The sequence below is a fragment of the Netta rufina genome (genome assembly GCF_964035555.1).
Source record: "Netta rufina genome assembly, chromosome: 14".
Classification (NCBI taxonomy): Eukaryota; Metazoa; Chordata; class Aves; order Anseriformes; family Anatidae; genus Netta; species Netta rufina.
In genome coordinates, this window is record NC_140137.1 from 3,634,949 (window position 1) to 3,653,616 (window position 18,668).

Below are 18,668 nucleotides of genomic sequence, written 5' to 3' on the forward strand. Positions count from 1 at the left end.
CATAATAAAGCAGAATACTAATTGCAGTTCAAAATTTAAAAAACATTAAAGTCATGTCTGCATAGCTTCCAATCGTCATATTGCTCAACTGATTTGTTTATTGAATATAGCAATTCCCCCTCTGTTGCTTAACACCAGTTAACACTTTAAATGATCTTTTATATTTAAGGCTGTTTTTCATTCCAGGAGCTGATGCAGTACACACGGTGTCCTGCAATGCACCATTTCAACTTTCAGTGGAGTGGCAGGCAGAAGACTGTATGAGCCTGAAAATAAAATTTATATGGATTTAAGCTTTGAGAAGACCCAGTGCAGGAGAAGCTTGGGACTGTTCAGTTTTATATTTCTTCCTCTAATTTTAAAGCCCTGATTCCAGAAAAGGTGCAGTCAATGTCTAAAACCTAAAATCACACAAGCCGTGTCTGCATTACTCAACTTATGACAAGTTTAGAGTTTCTGTGATACTGCAGAAACAGAAAAGCTGCATTTTGCCTTTTCTGTTACTTGGCTCCTTAGTTCGTGGCTGGTTTGTTGCACAGTATACAGCTTCAGAAAAAAAAAAAAAAAAAGCACTGTGAGAAAAGAGTTTTTCATTAATATTTCGAACTGTGAATACAAAAAGAATGACATGCTGGATACTTTATTGTGTTAGCAGAATCTGAAAATCTAAAAATATGAGTTAGGCCCTAGAACTCTGAAAGTAAAACAGTACTGTAAATACAGTCACTTAATATTTTTTTCTACAATTTATTTTTATTTGCATTTGAAGAAAACTCAGGTGTACTTCTCAGTATTTGTTCAAAAATGTTAGGGGAGGGTCTGTTCATAAGCTCCATTTGAAGCCCTACACTCATGTAGTCAGTCATGTGGCATTGAAGCATGAATATTAACTCTGCTGTGAGATATGTCAGAACAAAAGTATTTACAAATGTACAGAAGTAAAAGCGATGTAAATACTTCTGTATTTCTGTTTAATTACTAGCTAAAAGTCTTCCTGGAATGTTCAGTGCCTGAATGGCAGGTAGTCAGGAAGGCAGCATGGCCCTGGGGTTTTCTGCTGGGGGCAATGCCCTTTGTGCTACTTCCCAAGGCCTCCATTTTGCAGCTGTAAACAGAGATGGCACAGACCCTCTGTATATGTTTTGAACCTAACATAAAGATTATGGGCTTTTGACTTAGAGGGTTTCATAGTTATCAAAAAAACACTGAAGCATTTTAAATCTCTCCAATCACTTTTGAGAAGTATTTTCAGGAAATCTAAACCCTAAAGCAACAATGAAACATAATTCCAATTTACAAATACATAGTTCTTCTCAAAAGTGGTCAAGTTCAACTATAAGTTTATACAGAAAACAGAAATCTGCAATAGTGTTTTATTGTACTATTTCAGAGATGACAAGAAAAACTAAAACAACTCTTCTTTTGGCTGGGAAACAAACAAGCCGCAGGTGTCTGAGGGGAGGGACAACAAGCAGTGTTTTATTAGTGTGAAACAGCAGGTGCTCAGACTTAAGCTGTACAGTTCTTTATATAACTGTTTGAAAGCAAGTCAACAAATGTGTTTTTATCTTCAGGTGATAAAAGATCAAGCCTGGGTCACTTTTACCTCTCTTCTCAAAACATGAGGGTAATAGCAAGAGGGCAGGCCTGGCTCTTGGGTCCTAGCTATGGCTGCTGCCACTTAGTTTGGTGCTGGGGCCAGCCCTGGCCTGTGTTGTGCCTCTCCTTGCTCCAGGCCTGGTCTCTTCTGGGCTCTTCAGAGCTGTGGCTTGTGTCTGAAATGCTTCATCACTGGTAAGATATCTGTTTGAGAAGGACATCAACTGAAACGTTGGCTTGGCTTTGCTGATCTGGGTAGATAATGCACGTCCTGGGTTAACATGGGGCTGTTTGGGGCCTGTGTGGGGGAGGGAGTTTACTGCACCTCACAGCACAGGCAATGTCGCTGTGGCACCAGCAGTGTTTAAGAGACAGCATGACTGAAATGGTAGGTTTAAATGTGTCTTTAGTATTGCCTGGCTTATTTGTGGGAATGATTAATAGCAGAAAAAAAAAAATGTTGGGGGATGATAAGTTGATGATAAGGAGCAAATCACAGAAGAGAGAGAACATTCTCCTTGCAGCCAAATAGAAATCCCCCCAAACCCAGAGAAAATGCTGTGGTGACCCCAGTGTGCTCATCCACACTGCTGTAGGTTGGTACTGCTCTGCTAGCCCTAGGCAGGCACTGTTTTCTCCTCTGGGCTCCTTTTCTTTCCTGAAACTGGGTGCTGAGAGGGTGGTAGTGACCCTCAGGCCTGGCTACTCATCACAGCCTGTAAGGTGCTGTGCTTCAAGTCTTTGTTCTTGGTTCTTGTGTAGTCTAAGTGATCAGCTTACATACAGCTTTTTTCCTTTTTTTTTTCTTTTTTTTTTTCCCTCCCCTTTAAAACCAGAGACGCATTTTACAGTGAGGATAGTCTTTAGAACTACGAAGAAGCTGTAGGAGTTAAAAGACATGTTTTCTACAGTTTCCTATTTTAGCACGTAGTTTCTTAAAACTAAACTTAGCAGCTGATCTAATTTATTTATTTGATTCTTTTAGTAAGAGAACATTAATACATTAAATATTAAGGAGAATATAGTAAAGTATTTTCTGGTCTTACAAAGTATTCCCCTGATTTTAATAATTCCCTTTTAGGGGAGGAACAAAAGGTGTTCTATTTCTATATGTATTTGTGATATAGATCTGTGTGAACTTCCTTGATGTGTCCAATTCTTTCATCTGCTACTTGTAAGCGACAAACAGACGCAATGATGGAGGGTATTTATAACTCACATGGTCAGAGACAATAGTTCATTGCTGGTATTAAGAGAATCTCTTTTTTCCCCTCAATGCAGGAGATAAAGCAGCTGCTTTTGTGGGGATAACCACAGCCAGAATGCAGTTTGTCCCATTGAAATGGAGCTGTGGGTAAGAATAGGTTCCTTCCCTCAGGCTGGTATGGGATGACTTAAGGTTTGCCTGTATGAAAACACATCTTGCTTCGAATGGTGTAGGGCAGAGGAAGGTGGTAATGATAACCCTCTAAAATTCCTATACAAGTGTGATCTCTCACATAGCCTGTGGAAGTGTAAGATATAATCATCAAAAGCTTTATGTCAGTAGGATTCTTGAGATCCTTGGTAGGGAATTTTTTAAAAGGAAAATTTACTAAGTTTTTATCCCTTTCAAGCTAAGCTTTTAGTGATGTTGACTGTAATAGTTTGGGTATAAAATAAGGGAATTATTCAGAAAAGCAGTAGTCATAAACTGCTTCTGGTGAGCCAGAATGGTTCTTTATTTGGTACAGTGTAGTCAAGAGAAAATATGGAGACCTAGTTTATTCAGTTCAAGGAGGCATCTGTTAGTTTTACTGGAAGATGCAAACAGATTTGAAGAATGTTTGGCCATTAAGACTGAATACATATCTCAAACTTCAGATTTGGAACTCTTGGGCTTCTATTTGTGAAGTTTTTTCCTAAACTAATTAGTAAACACTGCTGGTGTTTTGACATATATTAAGCATCCTGGAGGTTGGAAAACAAAGCTTCAAGATGATGCTGTGGTTGGCAAAGAACTGAAATATTCTGACACTTTTAATCTGAAAATACTTGAAATGTAACAAGCTGAGTATTTGAAAATTGACACAGTTCCACAAAGTTTTAATAGCAAAAGAGCCAGGTGTTGTACTTTAATCACACTAGAAGTAGCAGCTGATGCATAGTGCAACAGCAATAATTTGGAGCTAGAAGCTTACAAATAATCTAGCTACAAATTATATTGTCAAGGGAATCCAAATACTTTGTAATATATTCTAATACATATTAATTTCAGAGCCCTATAGGGGACAGTCTTGTTATTAATACACAGAGGAACAGATGTGATAGCATATGGTTTACCAACTTGTATTTATGTTAATTCTATGTAAATAGGATTTTAATAAGGTAACATTAGTCTATAGCTTCAGTTTCATAACATCTTTATTCTTAAAAGATGATAATGGGATCATCTAAACAGGGGTCTGGGGTCATCAAAAAGGTTAGTTAAAAGAGTTTCTTTTAAGTAAGATGTTTAAGTGGGTAAAATTTTTGAACCTTTTTTATCACCTCAAAAACAAAACAACTTAGAGCTTCAGTGGCAAAACTAAATTGGAATTATTTTATTTACTAACACTTCTTTAAAAACAAACAAAAAAACAACTGCCTGACATCTACTTTTGATGATCTTAAATCCTCATCTATTCTATGTTGATTGTTTGCAAGTTCAACTTCCATGTAGCTGCCTTGGAGAAGCTTGCAAAAGTTCAGAGCATCCTAGAAAATTTCCAGTAGTGCCTTAGCTCTGATGTCTATTGAGATTGCTATGCAACCCACCTGCTGTCCTCAGTTGGAAAAGCTGTGAATGCAGTTGTGAGTCGGTTTGGGCTTCTCAGAAGCTTTCACCGGGGCAAATTTTTTAAATTGTCCTCCCAGGTGCTGCTAGGAGCCATTGCATCACAGTCTCTGATGAGAACAGAGTAAGCATTCCTGCAAGCAGATAATGAAATTCAAGTGCTCATCAGCTCTGTTGCTTCAAAGAACTTTGGAAAACTTTGTATGCTATTAGGAATTCCTCTCCTAAACATTTGAATCAAACTTCCAAAGTACACTAGTTCACTTCAACAATATTTTCTTTGTGATCACTGAAATTTTCTTCCACCAGCTTCACTAGCCTTAAGGTTACATTACTTGTAACTTTTTATTAATAATTGAAGAACTGTGCATAGAAGTACAATTTAGTTCTCTCTCCTGTAGTTAAAAACATGGCTTTTTCTTGTTTCAAGGAAAGATATGTAATTTTTTTTTTTTAAAGAATTTCTAATGTACAGAGCTGTAGGTTTTCTTTTTCTTTGTTTTGTTTGGGGTAGATGGAGAGTGTCTAAACAACTTCCATAAGCTCAAATAACAATAAAATTTATAAAGGAGTATAGCAAAACTTTTTATAGGTATGTCAGAAATAGTTCAATCTTCAAGTTTAATCTTCATTTTATTTCTTACAAGAGAATTAAGGAATTTGATTATAATACCCTGTATCAGTTGTCCACTTATGTTTTAAGTGAACCAATAGTAGGGTTTTGAATTGTAGCTGTTGGGAAAAACACTGATAGAAACAAACCTTTAATGGATCCGCTGTTGAGAACTTAGAATAGTTCTCCCTTTCTGTTCTCTTCCTCCCTAAGAATTGCGTGTATTGTAGCACTCAGAAATTGACTCCCCCACCAGGTTTAAGTTCTGTGTTGGGTTACTGGAGATGCTGTACAAGTGCTATGCTTCTGGCCATCTCTCCTGACTCGACATGCAGCAAGACCATATGGAACTCCCAGTGAAGGGGGGTAAGTGCTGCCTTGATTGGAGTGGTTAGCTGTGTACCTGCAGCAGATGTGTGCGTTCCTGACTGTGCCAGTTGTTTTCTAGCTTAGGAAAAAACTTTGTCTGGTAAAGATCAATCCATCATGCTGGAGGACTCTTGTCTTGCACTGGAATTTTCATTGACTGCTCTGGGGCTTTGAAATGGTGCTAATAGGATTTGTAGCGTCTTGCATATGTATATACTACTTTTGGTCACAGAGATGGCAGGTGCACAAGCCTTGGTTGCATTGTATGCTTTTGTTACTTAGTACAAGTGTTTCTAAAGCAAATGGCCTTTTGGCAACTGTTGAAGGCCTTACACAAAACCAAATTCAGTTCCATTCAATCTATTCATTAATGTCTTTACCACGTAATGATGATTGTTCTAATGGTTCACTTTATTTTTGTAAAGCTCTGCTACTATGATCTTGTAAGCAGTAGCACATAGTAATCTGTGTGAGAATGTTTGGAAACAGCAATTAAGCATTTGGATAACAGATTATGGATACAGCACTTTAGGGAGACAATTAAAATATTTTGATTTTTATTCCCTAGTTAAATACTTTTCACACTGTTTCAGCTGAAACAAAACAATCCCCAGATTTGTATTATTTTGCTTTGTCTGCTTTGATAATAAACTATGTACCAAGTGGCCAGCAAGCAGCATTTCCTCTCTTCCTGTGAGCTATGTCTTTTGCTCACAGTGAGAAACACTGGAGATTCATAATCCATCCAAAGTGAAACGACAGGTTGTGTCATCATCGGCAGAGGGATATCAGATCCTATATCTTTACCTGACAAGAGGTGGCAATTTAATCTGACAGGCTTTCTGCCAATGAGGACAGCTTTAGGAGTTCAACTGCCTTGGCAAAGATTTGACATGTCATTGAGGGATGTTGTGCAGAAGCTTGACAATAAACTGGAACTTTCAATGCATTTTAGGATTGCTGTAAGAATATATTAGAAATCACTCAAATTATTTTATTCCTCCAGAAATGTGTTTTCTCTGCTGATATGTGATGTTTAATGTGTAGTGCACGTTTAAAAACTTGTTTTCTGATGTTGTAGAACAAATCTATTATAATGCACATAAAAAGTCAAGGAATTCAATTAAATGCATGTAAAATAAACTATGTCCACTTGTAAGTCTGATTTGACAATGCTTTGCTTCATGTTATTGCCTTCTTGAGAGCATTTGGAGATGTACGTTATCAATGTAGGATCAGTGTGGTGCTGTAAATTTAATTATAGAAGTAGATGAGCTCTTGGATATTTCCAAGTATGGAGTGAACATCTATGCTCTCTCCTCTTGGAGCAAAGAGCAGCCTTCTGGAGTTAGAGTCTGGAGCAGAGCTTGCAGCCTGCTTGTTGGCAAGGCTGGTTTTTGCAGTGTCCTTAACTCTGCCACCATCTAAACACAAAGTTTGGAGATGCTTCCCTAAAAAAAAAAGTTTTTGATTTCATTTGATATCAAAACTTATCTAGTATGAAGCTGATGTTTTCAAGCTTGGTCTGGACACTTCTTTGAGGTGTTGGGATTGGGGTGTTTATACTCCTAAATGATACACCAGCCCTGATAGCAATGCATCACTCTGGGATGTGTTGACAAATGCTATCTGGAAAGCTATTAGTTATGATCGCACGGAACTTATGGAGTGAACTTTAAGATTGAGAGAGATGTGTAAGAAGACTGAACGAACTGAAGGATCTGCTAGAGTGTATTTTCAACAAGTGTTCTAGGACATGAAAAATTAGAGCCTTTTTGAATTATTTCCCTGTTAGCTCTTGATAATCCTTGCAGAAAGATACTTAATATACCTATCTTTTCTAATGCAGATGTCTTAATTTCTAACTAGATAGTTTTCTGTTAACGTGAAATCTCAAATTACTGTATTGTAGCTTGAAAATATCACTGATCACTAATGAAAGTTGTCATTATACTTATTGCCACATGCTTTGTGAATCTAGCTGAGGTTGATGTCTTGGCCCAACTGTCTGTAATAGTGCTTGGAGAGGTTTTTGTCAATATTAACATGGGTCACAATGCCACCATTCCAAGTGTTGTTTCTAATGACTACTTCTAGTTGAAAGGCAAGTGAGTTAAAAGACAGCTTCTGTTCCAGTGTACAGTAAAACTTGGTGCATGTGAAGTCCAGGAAAATCCAATGGTGGTGTGAAGCTGGTGTAGTCTGTTCTATTACATCCCTTTTATTCTGGTAGTACAGAGAGAATGAACTGACCTTGCCAGCTAATAAAAAGCTGAAGACACCTCCAGAGAGTCTTTACAATGAGTTTCAAATGCATTACAGCTAATTAGAAAACTGAGGTCAATCAGGGTATTACTGGTGGCCAAAGCAAGTCTGGTAAAGTCAGAGTGAGTTGTGCTCAGGCTGAACCTCCTTTTTTCAAAGTAGTTATTTTTTATTTTTATTTCCTGTCTTGCTCCTACTGCAGGCTGTGCATAGCTGCAATTTATTGCTAATTATTCACTTAACCTCTCCTTTTGGCATATTTCTGGCATGTGGTGACATCACTATTCTAATAATATTTTAATTAAGTGTACTTCATGGCCATTAAAAGCATTTTCAAGCAGCTGGGATATCACTGGGTAAAGAGGCTTGAAGAGGAATCCAGTTGCATAGGGTACTTAGTACTTGTAATGACAACCCCCTTCAATATCATAACATTGCTTGAACAGTGAGTAATATCTGTGAAGTGATAACAGATCCAAGGTAGTTTAGGGGACTTGGGATGTACTTTATGACAGGCCTAATATCTTTTTTTCCTCTCAACTTTTAGGATAGTTGCCATGTCATAATGTAGAGAGCAATTGAACTGCAGAGAGGGAGCTGTGTCCAAAGCCAAGCCATGCTAGATGGGATTCCTGTTTAGACAATGAGCAAGAACATCCTGTGGTAGGTGTAGTATTGTTAGAGTATTCTCTTAATAGAGCACAGAATAGAAGTGTCACTATATCATACTGTTTTGTCCAACTCACTATTGTAAAAATGCATATATTACAATAAAGCTATAGACTTCAGGGTTTTTGATAAGTCCAAAGGGTATTTCTAACAAATTGGTGGGAGGCAGGTAAGAGTAACTTGGGTTTAGTGTAACAAAAATGAAGTGGGCTTCTCAGAGACCAGTCTCACTGTTCTGGCTGTGTTTTCACGTGCCTGGTTCTGCCTGCAGAGCTCCCCAGTGGCTCCCAGCCTGCAGTTGTCCCCCTACTAGAGGGGGTTGGTGAGCTGTGGCATGTGAGAGCTGGTTATCCAGAGAGCTACTCTGGGAAGTGCATTGTTCAAGCTGTCTTATCCACCTTTTTGCTCTTTATTTGTTTCTCTCCCCTGCTGCTTCAGGGGGATCAGCTGCATGTTGCCAATTAGGCTCATCAGCATTGTCAATAACAGATGTGGAGCTCCTGGTAATCCCCCACCCTTGTTAGTGGGCTGCTAGGGCTTCTGGCTGTTTGTGATGAGATTTAACCCTTATCCCCCTACAGGGAGCCAAGCCACTCTGTCAAAGACCAGGAGTAAGGTTTTGTGTGTTCCATGTTTTAAGGGTTCTTTTATCTCCATCTTAGCCCCAGTAGGTTTGATTAGGCTCTGTTTTTATCTATGGGTTTCAGCTTGTGGGGAAATGTAATTAATTTCAACACAGATCAATGTGAAAAGGATATTTTAAGAACTCAGCTTCAAGCTAAAAGTAGTAGCACAAAGTTTCATTACCTGTCAAGCAGATTACTTGGGTATGTCTTGAAAAGCAAGCTGCAAGCAAAGCTTTTGTGTTACCAGCCTGCATGCCATCACAGGACAAACCTGTAAACATCTTCATTAGAAGACAGGATGCTCAAAGACTCAGCTCTTGCCCTCATACTGTCATCTTTGCTGAGGGCCACCCCTCAATGCCTGCTCCTTGTTGATTGCAATAGGAGGCGCCTTCAGTGCTTGTGCTGTGGTTGCTTCCCTCCTCCCAAGGGAGAGACGCAGGTCAGGGGGCATGTAACACCTCCTGACTTTGGCAGCCAAGTGGAAATCAAAGCAGTCCAGATCAGATTTTTTTCTTTTCCTGTGAAAATCTGTCCTGCAGGGTATGCCTCTTCTTGAGTACTATCAAGTATGAACACTTTGTGGCATCTCATTATGAGGGGAGGGAGAAGGAATAGTCTGAATGTTCTGCAGAGTCTGAATTGAGTAAGGAGGGGTTGAATAAAGAATCTGCATATGTTTTCTGGCCATTAACTGGGAGGAGTGGGGGGAAATCTCAGCACATTTCTCTTCTAGTTGAGGAGTAAAATTGGAGGCGTGCAGCAATATCAAGTCCAAATTATTGTAATTTAAGACTAATGGTCTTAAAATGGATGTTTAGAGTCTGAAGTTAGAAATTCTTAGGCAACCTCTACAGTATGAGAGACAACTAAGTATTTATGTACGTGACACTATGGACCCTTGAAACTATAAAGTAAACATGTAAAGAAAACCTCAACTGAGTTTTATGAGCCATTTGCCAATCTCCAAACATCAGTGACCGGGTGTAGTGCTAGTGAGCCTAGGTGCCAGGGGCAATATGCCAAGAGCACTGGAAAGCATAGCACAAAATGGAAGTTTAACTTATGCCTCCATCTTCCTTTTTTTTTTTTTTTTTTTTTTTTTTTAAATTAGAAAATAGTATAAGGAAGCTTCCAATACACGTGTCAGGAGTGGTTTCTCTATATGTATAGAAAAATACATACTGCATCTGAAGCAAGTAAGAACACTTAATGATCTGAAATGAAGCATTGAATAATGGCCCTTAATACATTTAACTATTAGGGTTTTGTGGTTTGGGATCCTTGAAACTGAAGTTAGAATAAAACTAAGCACTCTGCTTTTTTTTTTTTTTTTTTTATTGATCACTGCAGTAATTTCTTCAAAGCTGAGCAGAACACCCAAGTTTCAGTTCCACTCAAAATTGTAGTAAGCATTTAAGTATCAATAACAGATGTGCTTCACAACACCATGGCTGATGGATTATTGATTCATAATGAAGTTTTAATCTTTTGCATATTGAGTAAATTATGAAGCTATTAAATTGATATCACTGCATTTCATCTCATTTGTCATTAGCGAGTTACAAATTATTTAACTTGGATGCTTTGTCAGCAAAGCTTTGAAATTAACATGTACAATGACTTTTTAAAATGAGTTATGAATCACTTAAGAGTCACTGTCAATTGGCATGTGCTTAGTAGATCAAGTTTAAATGCCAACTGTGAGGAGGCTCTAGGTCTGCAGTAGGTAACGTGAATAACTCAGTTGGCGATGTTCTGTGTAACTATGGGTTCATTCTCCATGATGCTTTTTCCATGTTTGTTGTCATACATGTTAGCGCATTGGGACATGCAGTGGACAAGCATTTCTGTTGTGCAAGTAGCTGACCACTGCACAGCCACTTCCTTGCTCTCCCCAGGTGTGAAGAGGGAGAGAATTGGAGAGGTAAAAGTAGCAGAGCTCGCAGATTGAGATCCAGACAGTTTACTAAAGCAAAAGAAATACATGCGAGCCCAGCAAACCAAGGAATCCATTCACTGTGTCCCACTGTCAGGCAGGTGTTCAGCTGCTCCCAGGAAAGCAGGGCTCAGCACATGGAACGGCTGCTTGGCAAGACACAGTCACTCTGAATGTGCCCCGTCCTTTACCCCAGCTGTTGTTGCCAGCACAGCACCACATGGTTCAGAATGTCCCTGAGGCCACCATGGGCCAGCTGTCCTGGTCCTGTCCCTTCCCTGTTCTGGAGCACCCCTGGCCTCCTCATTGGCAGGGCAGCATGAGGAGCTGCAATGGCCTCAGCTCTGGGGGACACTGCAACAACCAACACGTCAGTGTGCTACCAACACAATTTTCATCGGAAGTCAAAAGCATCATACAAGCCTCGGTGAAGAAAACTAACTCTGTCCCAGCCAAAGTCATAACAGTTTTACAGAAAAAATGTACACTGGGGTGAGTGGGCAGGTGTGTAAGCCCTATTGTGTAAGGGGGAAGCACAGAAGATTTTCTTAAAGCTATTAGTTCCACTTTTCCATATTAATTTATGTGGGTTCTTCAGATAAAGCTATTATATTCCAGAATTATACCCTGGCTTTATTTAGGATTAAATCACAGTTGTTGCCTAGCCCTATATGTTTTCCGTTTTCTTTTTTATATATGGAAACTGTGTTTTCACTTATTCTGCTACCAGTTCCTGATTTTTATATCTTTGTGTTTCCCATGGCAACAGATTTCTCTGCGACTGAGCAAGTATCATGTTCCTGCTTTGGATGTTAGCAGTGTCACTGTTCTAAGGCATGAATACATAGCTTCAGTCAAAGAAGTGGTGAAAGACATAGAAGGAATTCATTCTCTGATCCTTAATGATATTTTAAAAAAAAAAAAAAAAAAGGAGATTAAATTGATATGATTTATTGTCCATATACAGCATGTAAATGTAGCAGGCTCAGGTAAGACTTTACATAAAAGCAGTTTGCTTATTAGAGCTCTTGTGAAAATTTGAGCCAATAACAACTTGGCTATTTTCTGGTTGCTTTCATGCTTAGCTTGAAGTTACTTCCCTAACACTTGGGAGAGATTTTATGGTATTAACTACATGATATAGAACATCATTCTTTTATTTTCCTAGAAATAGCTGGCTTCATTTTGATATTTGTAGGTGACTTCTGCGGAAGGCTGCCCTTTTCCCAGTTTATTCCCTTGTGATAAAAGTGTAGGTATGTCCACTAATTCTGTCCTAATCTAAGATTTCCACCTCATCCCATAAGAGATACATTCCCAAATGTGAGCACACAGTGCTGAAGAGGGCTTTCTTCCAAAAGACATGCTGAAGAAGATGTCCTGTAGTGATTAATTCATCCTTACTTTTCCTAGTTTTTCTTTATGTATAATCCCTCAGGCAGCAAGGGTTAGAAGTTACTGTCTGCTGCAACTTGAAGCATCTGAACAAGTGGCTGCTAGGGCTGGAACAAATGTCTGTCTCCTAATTAGCAGGCAGTCAGAAGCCACAAAACACAAATGCAGAGCTTGACATCCATGGATTTCTGCCTTGATAGAAACATCTATGTCTATGAATGCCTTATCACTGTGATAACTGAGTTCTGAAACGTTGGGTTGTGGATAATAATTTGACTATGCTATAGACAACTGAGTCAAACTCTACTTCAGTTACTCAAAGTGGTGTGATCTGCCAAGCTGGTCTGTCTTCGGTAAGCCATAGGTGCAATTTCTTTACTCTGTGTTCAAGGAAATGAAGGTAGGTAATGTAAAGTTTAAAAATAAATAAATAAAAACTTGAGTTTATTTTTATGCTTAGTAGAAAAAATTATAGCAGCTCTAATGAAGAGCCAGAACCACATAGTAAATCCCTAGACAGTACTCTGTGACAGTGGTTGACTGGGTTGTGTTTTGAGAACAGCCAATTTTTTGCAGTTTTGCAGCCCTGAACATTGTAAGGATTTTACAACTTGACCATTGAGCCACTTTTTTTTATCTTGTAATATCTTCTCCTGCCATTCTTACCTAGCATATTTATGTTGAAAACACCATTTTATAGCAGCGCTTCATTCCAAAAATGTGAACTTGTTCTTTGTGTCATTTTCCCTTATTCTGTCGCTTGTAATGTAGAAATTGGAAATCAATGACTTTGACTACACTTGTTTAAGTTCCAGGATACTTCCCAGTTTTGATGTGAATGTACTGTATTTCTCTGATAAGTAACATCCAAATCCATTTGTTTAACAATTTTTGAACAGTTTAGTGTTATTTTTCCTCCCACCTGCAACTGTGCTGAAACCTATGCCATCTTTAAGCTCTGACACGTTATAGAGATCATATAATTTCAGTAGATTTAGTTAAGCAGGATCAATATTGTTTAAATAATTGTTGATGTTTTTAACTTAGCCCTTTTGGAAGAAATAAGCTACACTAATTCTTCGCTAATCCTGTTAAATCATTAAATTGAAGAAGAAACTGTATACAGCTTGGTAGATCGAAGTTAAATGAATTAAATATTTCTATGGTATGGTCACGGAGACATGGGTGTTTGGTATGCTTTTTTTGTTGTTCTTGGTAACCTAAATAGTATCACTTGTGAATCTCACATCTTTGTGATGAACCTGATTTCCATTAGAAATAAAGTTTAGTTTTAACTTCATATATCACTTTTCAGCCACTGGCTTCCCCAGGACTAACTGAATCTCTAACGTACGCCTTCCTACGATAGAATAGAGCTCCAGAACTCAATATTCAAGTTAGTTTTTACTGTAATTACTAATGTGTTGAATTTTTCTATAGAGAATGTATCCAACACAGACTGTTTTGGAGCAACTGCGTCATGTTGACTTGTTACTTGGGCTTACTGATCTGTTTCACACTTCTTGTATAGATTAAAGACATAATTCAGCTATCTCAATCTATGCATCTAAGTTTGTTTCTGTAAGCATGTAGAGTGATTGTGCAATTTTCAGAGGCTTTCAATGTCCACACAAACTGTTAATGTGAATGCAAAATATGAAATGTTCAAAAGTAACTCTAAAAAGCCATACCTGCTGATGTGGATGGACAGTAGTTGTGAAGTACTGTTTTCTGCATACACAGTGTGGATGATCATGTAACATCAATAAGATGAATTTCTGAAGTGGTCTGAAATGCAAACCTTTCCTCCAGGACTTAGTTAATGTAGTGTTTGTTCTTCTGCTGTAAACAGTGATTCAGGTAGGCTTATATACCAAGTCCATAAACAGACCCATCAGGAAGTATAACAACTGTCAGGCAGTAATCACAGCTTGTAGTTGTAGAGTGTTATTTTGCAAAAAAGGGGGGCTAGAAATGGATGTAACCAGCACTGGCCAGCTCTCGTGGTTGCCAAGCATTTATTAATAAAGGGACAAAAATGGTAGGGCTTCTGTTTATCTGGTTATTATTGATATCTAATATTAATAGCTATTGAGAGAAAAAAATGAATATGGCACAACAGCCCACAGCAACTTTACTTTTAGATAACATTGTATGTGTTTGAGAAGGCATATTGATAATTCATTGCAATAACGAAGATGAAAATCCTTGTTTTGGGGATTGGTTTTTATCTCACATGCAAGTCTCAATTTTCACCATCAAAAACCTTTTTGAGGATACTTGGTCTGCTGATCAGATTTGTGCAAAATCTTGTGTTGGGGGACAGATAGCTCAAAGAAAAAAAGTAATGACATCTGTTACTGTAATTTTACTGTTCTTTAGTTTCTGATGCAACTCAGATTTGCATCCTTATGAAAACACAAACCAGACACAACAAGAAAAAATGTTACACCACCACATATTTTGAATTATTCTGGCATGAAATTTCATAGAACAGTTCTCAAACTTGCCTAGTTGTGGTAAGGGTGCTCAAAAAAGTTTTGTTCATCTTTGAATTCCTCTCTGTCATGTTATTAAATACAAAGGAAACAAATATTTGCTGTTTTTGTGGTTAAGTACTCCTAAGAATGGAAGGAAAATCTATCCGCTTTCAATGGCAATAGGGTAGGGAGATCTCATAGTTGGGCCTTGATTTCTTTTCCAGTAAACTCCTGCAGAACTAGACTGCTGTGTGGAGTCTTGACTTCGTTTAATGATGATTAGTTGCTATGAGGAATTTTTCAGAAGCAGTGATACAAAACTTAATTTCCAGGGACTTGGTTACCTCTACCCGGGAGATGGATGCTTAATATTTTAGAGTTTTTTGTAAGGAATGTGTACAATTTTAAAGTTGAAGAATGTTGAGTTTTGCTTATGTAAAAGGATTTGGGCACATTAAAACTCCTTGGTCCTGTGTTTGAAAACTTAGCTTTTTATTACAACCTTTGAACCACTACTTTTATTACAGATTTGAAACATCTTCTATTGCTGTCATACATTAAAAACCTAAGTGTGAAGACTTTAAACATTTTAGTTCCCATTTTCCAGAAATGCATGTTTAAGCATGTCTAGCTATTTACAAAATCTAGAAGTTTCCATTTCAGTTTTTTCTTACTTATACTTGAACATACCTTTCTTCACCTCTTAAATACAGAGGGCTTCTTTATCAAGCAGCAGCAAGTTTATACTGTTTTCCACCAGTCATTTTAGTGTTACCATAAAAATTGCTTTCCCCTTGTACCTATAAAAGTCATAATTTGCTGCAAGCTCAGTGGAGCTATTTGTAATATTATTTTAGGTTTAGTCTTTATCATGAGCCCGGTGGGCAGATTTAGTCACGAAAATGAGACTGTGGGTTGAATGGAAATAGGCTTTGGGGGGTTGACTTTTTTTTTGAGGCTTTTACTAAAGAGGCAGAAGTTTTTGCTGTTGCATGTATTTCTACTGTACTATACTTCCAAAGCAATCAGGTTTAAAAAATCAAGTTTTGGTCTATCAACAAAATAACTCTCTTAAGAAGAAAATGAGTTAAAATAATTTACAAGCATCTTAGTCCTGTGTATATTTATGTGCAGCTCTGTGATGACTTTGAGAGATTCATGAGGAATGCTCTGAGGTGACTGAGATGCAGGTCAACAAAATGCTCAGGCCTGGATAATTGGAGCTTAAACAACTCTAACAGAGCAACCAGAAATACAAACTGAGCTGTTAAACCTGGCAAGCTAAAATTAATTTAGCACATTAGTTCATTGTAGCTTAGGCTTCACATTTAAATATCAAATATGTGGGCATTGTATTTACTGATTAGCTTTGTTTACCTGCTATTATTTGTGGGCATCTGTCTTTGCTAATCTTAGGAGAATGTAATGTGAGAGGGCTTTATTTCTTTTATATATAGCATTTGCACCTTTTCCCTGATGGCATCAAAAGCTTTATGAAGCTTTCTTGTATCTGGCTCTCTGTCATGGATTAAGACCTATCCTAGTCATACTGCATGCTTTTTGTCACTGGTGAAAACCACCTAACTCTCTGTTGTGACTTCAAGTTTTGGTGTTGACACCTATGAAATAAGGGTGAAGGGGTGAGAGGGAGTACAGCTCATTCAGAAATCAGAATTATAAGAGTGTGTTTTGGAATATGTTTGGTACTGAACAGCTCAACTCCAAGCACTGAAAGGTGTGTTTGTGGTGGTGGTGGCTTGTGAGAGTGCAGTTCTGGAAATGGGGAGGGAGCTCATCCAGGATTCTTGCCTAATGCTGCTGTTTCTCTCAGGGGTGGGAGGAATACAGGCTTCGATTCAACCTCCTGTTCGATGGCCATACTTTAAAAGATAGGCAAGTGTCTATGACTTATGTGAACTGAGGCCTAGTTTGGTCATGTCACTACTGAAAGTAACTTTACAGTAATTCCAGTCTCAGTCCTTAAATTTGTTCAATGCTCTGACAGTTGTTTTCTTGGATCCCCTTAGCTTTTTTCCTCATAATGACTTCTTGCCTGCTGAAGAGGGCTTGTATTCATTCCCATTACTGTAATGCCCCATTTCTAAATGAACTGGTGTCATCTGGAGCCTCAAGTGAGTTCCTGAACAGACTTGGATTGAAAACTGCCAAGTCCTCCTAGATTTGAATGGATTCTGGGAAATAAGGAGCTATTATGCTACTTGCATAACTGTAACTGACTTCATATTCTTTTGCTGCTAAGCACTTTAAGACCATAGTTATGTACCCAACTCTTCTCAATACTGCTTGCTTGAAGTTACCTAGATGAGGTAAAAATAATGTATTACATGGAGTATTAGCATGGCATAATCTAGGGCATCTGGTTTGAACAACCAAGTAGAGAGCCTTGACCTCCTGATTAGTCAAAGGAGCTTGGGGAAAGCTACTCCTTTCACTTAAGGGTATAATTAACCATGTGCTACTTCTAGCTTTCAGTGGATCCTAATAAAGATACTTTTCCATCTAGTTAAATCAAACCCATTAAAGAATGGGAATTCTAGTCTCTGCACTTGTATTTATTCTCTACCAAAAAAAAAATTCATTTAAAGAACTTAAGAGCATCTTTTTCTGATGGCCTCCATTACTCACCATTTGTTCAAAAGGCAATATGTATTCCCTGAAATCAATACCTGTCAGAGGTCTGTGCTCTTCAGCCCTCTTGTAGTCCTTGCCTCAGAGCATGTTAATTATCAGCTCTTTCTGGCTGCGTCTCTTAACATTCTTGGAGCCTATCAGCCACAGCTATTTGGTTTTCTGCTTGAGCCACTCCAAAGGCCTCTCCTGGGTTTTAGTGCTTGGACATCACCCTTTGCTGTGCTTCCCTGTTCCTAGGTTTCATATTTGTCAGCAGTAGTTCTTCCTGTGCTGTAGCAGAGATTTGATAAGGCCCAGATGCAACTACAACTGATCACTCTTAGTGGAAAGGGGAGATTGACTTTCATTGCATCTTTCCAGCATCTCACAAGAAAATACTTCCATTTCCTGCTGTATCACACAGGACCTGTGTGCCCTGCACCACTTGAAGGGTTCAAGTGACCCCTGGCTGCACTGAGCTTAGGCCACAGCTGACTGGGATGCCAGCAGTCTCTGTACCTGGATGCCTGTGTGTTTGTGTGGCTGTTGTGGCTGTAGGAAAGCAGTAGCTGCTTGCAAGGGCAGGTGTCCGGCTCCATGCACAGATGTTCCTGCATCTAGGTGCCGTTTGTCATTATAATGAGTTGGCAGCATACCATTTTGTCTCCAAATGCCCTTAATGGTTTTGTAACCACCAGTTCGTGTATTGTGGCCACAGACTGATTTATGGGTTCCTGTCTTGCTGACCACCCCGACAAAGCTTCTTGTGCACTGCTCTTGTACATTTGAAATGTTTTATGTGGCTTTCAGTGTCTGGACAGTATCAACGTTACATTAGCCAAGCATAGCCTTTTTGCCCCAGTGCATGAGATCCTTCACACCAAATATATCCTCATCTATTCCTGTAATGGGACACTTACATGTAGAGCTTAGGGATATGGTTTAGTGGGGACTGTTAGTGTTAGGTCAGAGGTTGGCCTTGATGATCTTGAGGTCTCTTCCAACCTAGAAATTCTGTTATTCTGTGTGACTTAACCAAAAATAAATACCTTATATAACTGTCAGTATGAAACAGGTCCTGAAAGGAGCTCTCTCCTCTTGGAGAGAGTCCGGTGGTTGCATATGAAGCTTGCTTTGTTCTCTGCCAAATGATTCTTTGTAAATAAGCAAGATGAGAGTTCAAGTAACAGTCCATTTGTTCAGCTCTGCAGTATAAATAGCTGGCATGTATATAATTTGAGTTAATTTAATTTGACCTTCATTCTTT